Below are 7,234 nucleotides of genomic sequence, written 5' to 3'. Positions count from 1 at the left end.
ACACACACGGCCCAGCCTTTGCCCCTTCCCCACAAGGCCACTCTCCACCCCATGATTATTTACCTCCCTCCTATCCTGCTCTCTGAAGCTGCCCCTTCCCCTACATTGTCCTGTGGCTCATGGATTGCTGCATGCAGGTAGGTGCATGTAAATGTAGCTGGGGGCTGGGGGCCTCCTGGACCATGTGTGTCCTCAGCTCCACCATGGGATTGGGTCAGGAAGTGGGTCTCACCCGTGTCTATTGTCCTCAGGCAGAGCCTAGCCCTGGGACATGAGCTCAGTGGGTGCTGCAGGTTTGTTGGATTCACCTCAGGCCCCCTTTCCCCACATCCACTTATAAGGTTCCCAGGGCCTTGATGCCTCTGTCCTTGGAAGAAAAGAATGTGATTATGCAGCTCACATGAACCTGCTGGTGACTTCCCGCAATAGAAGGGCATAATTTTCTAGTTCAAAAGAGTCTACCGAGTGACTAGCACAGTGAATGAAGACCTACAACAAGGCACATCATTGGGAAATTCCAGAAAACTAAGGGTAGAGAGGAAATCCTAAAATCTTCCAGAGAGAAAAGACAGGTCATATGTAAAGAGCCAAGACTCCGCATGACACCAACTTCTTCCCAACAGCACTGGGAACTAGAAAATAATAGAGCAATATTTCCCAATGTGAGGAGAAGTTATGTTTAAATTAGAGCATTACACCCAGCCAAACTAGTAATCAGGAGTTGGGGCAGAACAATGACATTCTAAAATGCATGAGGGTCAGAAAGCTTGGCTTCCATTCACTCTTTCTTGGGAAGCCACTGGAAAATGTGAGAGAGTAAACCAAGGAAAAAGAAGATCTGGGGCCAGGGAACAGGAGATGCACGCAAAAGAGGCAGCAGGAATTCACACGATGGTGCAGAGACATGCCAGGATGCCAGCCATGCCTCGGGCTGAGAGCTGAGTCCAGTTTGGAGCAGAAATATGGACAGCAAGGGAGAGAGGGAAGCCTCCAGGAAAATGATGGGGCTGATAAGAGTATCCAGTGTATCTTAGTTTCTGGATAATTATCACTAGGCATTTGATAGATTAGTTGGAGCATCTGAAAAAATAGGTAATTGAATAAAAAAAGAAACCAAATGAGGGGGAATAATCTGAAGCAATTATTAACTCCAGGGGAAGAAAGGAAAGATGAAACAATTTCAGTGCGGGACTTGGGTTAGAGACAATATTTAGATGGCTACAAGAATGTAAATGCTTTTGATTTCATAAGATTGTGATCCAGTCGAATTAGTGAAATGGAGGCAAGGAAATTAAGACTTCATGGGGAAGGTAAGCCCTATACTGAGCTATGCCAGGAACTGACAGATATTAAAGAAAACAAATCAAGAAATAGCAACAGAAACATTCTTTAGAAATATGATGATAACATACCAGGGGAAGTCACAAAATGAGTTTAAAGTGATGACTTCTGGGAATTAGTACACAAAGGCAAGAAAGGAAAGGGCAGAGGAAATGCTTTTTGATATAAGCCTTTCATTACCATTTTGTTATTTTATTCTTCTTTTCTTGTTTTGCTGAGGATTTCTTGCTCCAGATACCATTTTGTTGTTACCTCTGTGTATCTAGTGCTTTGACCAGAATTAAATATAATGTTGTAAGTTCTGGAGATCTGTTGTAAAGCATGATGACTATAGTTAATAATGTATACTTGAAAATTGCTAAGAGTAGATTTTTTGCTTTTATTATTATTATTTGAGACAGAGTCTTGCTCTGTCACCCAGGCTGGAGTGCAGTGTTGCAATCTCATCTCACTGAAACCTCCACCTCCCAAGCTCAAGTGATTCTCCTGCCTCAGCCTCCCAAGTAGCTGGGACTACAGATGTGTGCCACCATGCCCGGCTAATTTTTTGTATTTTTAGTAGAGACACTGCTTCTCCATGTTAGCAGGATGGTCTCCATTTCCTGACCTCGTGTTCTGCCTGCCTTGGCCTCCTAAAATGATGGGGTTATAGGCATGAGCCACCAAGCCTGGCCTGCTTTTATTATTTTTAATCAACATATAATTGTATATACTTATGGGGTACTATATAATGTTTTTATACATGTGTACAATGTGTAATGATCAAATCACAATTGGCATCTCCACCAGCTCAAACATTTATCATTTCTTTGTTCTGGGGGCATTCAAAATCCACTCTTCTGGCTATTTAAAAATATATAATAAATTGTCATGAATTATAGTTACCCTATAGTGCTAAAGACACTAGAACTATTCCTCCTATCTAGCTGTACTCTTTGTTTTTGTTTTGTTTTGTTTTTCTTCCCCAGACAGGGTCTCAGTCTGCCCTCTAGGCTGGAATGAAGTGGTGCAATCACAACTCACTGCGGCCTTGACCTCTTGGGCCCAAGTGATCCTCCTACCTCAGCCTCTAGAGTAGCTGGGACTACAGGCTTGCACCAATGTGCCTGATTAATTTCTAATTTTTTTGTAGAGATTGGATGTCCCATGTTGTCCAGCCTGGTCTCAAACTCCCGGGCTCAAGTGATCCTCCCACACTGCTAGGATTACAGGTGCGAGCCACTGCACTCAGCCATGTACTCTTGTATCTGTTAACCTGTTAGCCAACCTTTGGCTACTTTCTCCCCCTTACCCTTCCTCACCTCTAGTAAACACTATTCTAAGTAAATACATCTTAAATGTTCTTACAACAAAAAATAAAAGCATGAGAGGTGATTAAAATGTTAATTAACTTGTTTTAATGATTTCACAATGTATGCGTATATCACACTGAACACTGTCAATATACACAATTTTTATTTGTCAATTATTCTTTAATAAAGATGAGGGAATAATTGAATATAATGTTAAAAAACAACTGCAAAACCTAAAGAAAATTAATAATCCAGTTCAAATCAGCCTTTTACAGATGAGGTCACTGAAGTGTAGAGAGGTGAACTGACTTGTCTGACGTTACACAGCAAGTCACTGGCAGAGCTTGACCTGAAACCCAAAGTCAAGCATTTTCTATTACCTCCAGGTCCTTCAGTCCAGCCCTCCCGGGGCTCTGCCTTGGGAATTGGTATTGGTGACAAAGGGAATAAAGAGGAACGTGCATAGAGCTCTCCATTTAGATTGACATATTCACACTGTGCCAGGGCACCGGCAAGAAACAGTGCAAGCTCCAAGAGTGCTCGCCCTGACCCTTTTCCCCCTCCCCATCCTCTGTCATAACCAACTTCAGCTAAAAGGTCTGAGAAGATAAGAGAATCTTAGATGACTCTCACTAGGGTGTGAATGACTCCCCCATGATTTTTATTTTATGGAGACATAACTCTAAAAACAGTTTGATGGCTAGGATGCCAGGCAGTAGGATGAAGACAGATGGGGAAACTGCCCAGGGTAATGAAGAAGGTGGAGGCACTGAGGCCCTGAGTAATTTTATAAAGAACACCTTAGCAAATGGCCAGCACCGTGGTTTCTTACCTTCACTCAGGACCCACAAGGCCCCGCGTTCTGATAGGTTTTATCAGACAAATTGCACTCAGTCATGCTTCATTCATTTTCCTTGGAGAGTTCCCAGGTACATAGAATTGAGATAATCTCCCCCCTTGCCATCACCCCCATGAAGACACTCCATGTTTCTGTTTGCAATACAATCTTATTTCTGTTTGCAATACAGTCTTATATGGATCGATATTGGATTTTCATGGTGCCCTTTGTATTTTGCAACTATTGCTCAAGCTGGAGACCCAAAAAGAGCTTTAGCTTTAGAGTCAAAGACCCCTGGGTTCCAGGTTCAGCTGAGATACTGTGAGCACGTCGCTAGCCCACTCTGATTCTGTCTCATAGTTGTATAATCACCTATTTCCCATCAATAACGAGGCTGGAGAGAAAAGTGCCCACTCTGAAAAGTGCCCACTCTGTGCCCAGTACACAGTAGGAGCTTAGTAAGCTTAACCTCTCTTGCTTCCTCACTATCCTAAAGTGTTAGCAGAAAGACAGAGATGGGAATAGCACCTGAAGGTCTTTTAGCCAAGTCCAAGGCTGTCCAGATTCGGAGTGGGGAGAAGCAGTTCCCCGATATAACCTGCAGGTGGCACCAGAGCAGCGCGGGAGCCGAGGGTTCCGCTCCAGCCTTCCTGGAGACTCGGGTAGCGCGGGGTAGGGCGAGGCAGAGGTGGTGCGGATGAGTCCACACCGTTTAGAATAGACACACTGGTCTTCTGGCTAATATCCTCTCTTTGGTAGGGTGATCATATGCTTTATCATCCAAACAAATCCAGACACTTCGGAGGGTGAAAGGGGCACTATAATAATTGCACCAGGACAGCAGACGTAACTTTAACTGTACCTGGCAAACCAGAACATATGGTCACCTTACCCTCCGGTCACTTTTTCTTCCTTGTTTCCATTCTTTTAATTGTTTTTCTTTTTAAACACACAGCATTCTCTTTCTCCAAGTACCACTGTCTTTGAAAATGCCCTTGCCTTCGGGATACTGTCACCAGGCAACCTCCGCTTTCGCATCTTGAGTCTGAACAGTCTCTCTGAACCCACCCCAAAGGCTGGTTTTAGCTTCCGGTCAGAAGATTCTGTCCCTGGCTTGCCATTCCCACGACTCAAGCATTAAAAATGTCAGACGTGAAACAGTGGCCCTTATCTTAACTTTGGTGCCTCTTTGCTAAATTTATTCCTGTAATTTTTTTTTTTTAGACAGAGTCTGGCTCTGTCGCTCAGGCTACAGTGCAGTGGCGCAATCTCAGCTCACTGCAACCTCCGCCTGCTGGGTTCCAGTGGTTCTCCTTCCTCAGCCTCCCAAGTAGCTGGCACTATAGGCGCCTATCACCACGCCTGGCTAATTTTTTTTTTTTTTTTTTTTTTTTTTGAGACCGAGTCTCACTCTTGTCGCCCAGGCTGGAGTCCAGTGGCACAATCTTGACTCACTACAACCTCCGCCTCCTGGGTTCGAGCAATTCTCCTGCCTCAGCCTCCCGAGTAGCTGGGACTACAGGCGCCTGCCACTATGCCCGGCTACTTTTTGTATTTTTAGTAGAGACAGGGTTTCACCATGTTGGCCAGGCTGGTCTCAAACTCTTGACCTCGGGTGATTCGCCAGCCTCCGCACCCAAAGTGCTGCGATTACAGGCGTGAGCCACCACGCCTGGCCTAATTTTTGTATTTTTAGCAGAGATGGGGTTTCACCACTTTGGCCAGGCTCATCAGAAACTCCTGACCTCAGGTGATCTGCCCACCTCAGCCTCCCAAAGTGCTGGGATTACATGTGTGAGCCACCGCACCCAGCTCTATTTCTGTAATTTTGTTCTGAGTGTTCATGTCCATTGTCTGAATTTACACATGTTGGATTATTGAATTGCAAGTAGACAAGTCCCATTAAGCACGATTCTTATATTTCCAAGGTTACTCCATTCAACCCCAAATTAGCATGCCATTTATCCCCTTGTTTCTGAACCCTCTTCACTTAATAATCTCGTAAACATCCATCCATTGCAAAAAGGACTCTAACTGTTCTCACTTCCATTTTTAGTTGATTCTTTGCTATCCAAGTAATGATTTGTCTGGGGGAGTCATTAGTGGAGAATTGTGCTCTTAAATTTATTAAAAATAAAATAGTTGGATCCTGCTAGTTAATATCTCTCGCTCTGTCATTCTCACATTGCAACGAATGACTATGGGTTTCTGTCTTAACCTAAAATCTAGGTTAGAAATTTGGTTTTATCTGAATAAGGTATTAATAGATAATGTGAGAAACAAATTTAATTTACTGAAACTTTTCTCAGCTAAGAATGACTCTAGTGGTCATAAATATGTATGTAAGCATGTGGAAAATTGGGCTGTAAATATGTAAACTCTTAAAATATTATGTTTGGAGACAAGATTTTCCTTTTTTTCTTTATAGTAAAGTATATTTGCTATGGTTGGAAGGGTTGTGTCTCTTCCAAAATTCATGTCAGAACTTAAACCCCAATGTGATAGTATTAAGAGTTGGAATCTTTAGGAGATGACTAAGTTGTGAGGGAGGAGCCCCCTCATGAGTGGGATTAGTGACCTTATGAAAGGGGTTGAGGGAGCTACGTAACTCTGTTTTCTTCTTTTGTTTTTCTGTCTTTTCCATCATGTTAGGATACAGTGTTCAAGGTGCCGTCTTGGAAGCAGAGAGCAGCCCTCACTAGACTACAAACCTGCTGGCACTTTGATCTTGGACTTCCCAGCCACCAGAACTGTGAGAAATACATTTTTATTCTTTACCCATTACCCAGTCTCATATATTTTGTTACAGCAAGCACAAATGGACTAAGACAGTATCTCACATACAGTGAGGTGCATGTACCTTAAGCTACAACTCCATACTTTTTTTTGTTTTTGAGATGGAGTCTCTCTCTGTTGCCCAGACTGGAGTGCAGTGGCGCAATCTTGGCTCAGTGAAAACTCCACCTCCTGGATTCAAGCAATTCTCCTGCCTCAGCCTCCCGAGTAGCTGGGATTACAGGCGCATGCCACCACACCTAGCTAATTTTTGTGTTGTGGTAGAGATGGGGTTTCACCATGTTGGCCGAGCTATTCTTGAACTCCTGACCTCAAGTGACCCACCCGCCTTGGCCTCCCAAAATGCTGAGATTACAGGTGTGAGTCACTGCACCCAGCCAACTCCATAGTATCTACATATGTGCACATTCATGTGACCACCACTCAGCTCAAGATACAGAATGTTCCCATCAGCACAGAGGGCTCCCGCTTGCCCCTTCTCAGTTGCTGTCCCCTCAAAGTTAACCAGGATCCTGACCTCTGTCACCATGGATTAGTTTTGCCTGTTCTTGAACTTCATATAAATGGAATCATTCAGTATGTGCGCGTTTGTGGCTGGCTTCTTTCATTCAACATAATCCTGTGAGATTTAGCCATGTTTTGGGTACTGGTAGTTGTTTATTTTTCTGGTTGTGTAGTTTTCCATATTTCATTTATTACCCTTCTATTTTTGTCTCTCAGTGTCTTGTGGGATCTATTGGTCCTTTTTAGCTAGACTGATATTGAACATCTTCTTATCAATGGAGCTTAGGACATTTTTAGAAGACAAAAGCCTAATAAATCCAAGCTCCCCAATCTTAAGCCAAGCTTCCTTCTCATGCCTGCTTCAGTTGCTCTTCTTCATGTGGTATTTTTTCCCTCACAAAACTGATGGAAATTAAGAAACCCAAAAGTTCTTCATCATGTTATCAGCTTAGGGACTCTTGTT

The sequence above is a fragment of the Macaca mulatta genome, chromosome 7 (genome assembly GCF_049350105.2).
Source record: "Macaca mulatta isolate MMU2019108-1 chromosome 7, T2T-MMU8v2.0, whole genome shotgun sequence".
Classification (NCBI taxonomy): Eukaryota; Metazoa; Chordata; class Mammalia; order Primates; family Cercopithecidae; genus Macaca; species Macaca mulatta.
The sequence above is the reverse complement of the archived record's forward strand: the minus strand, read 5'-3'. Positions refer to the sequence as shown.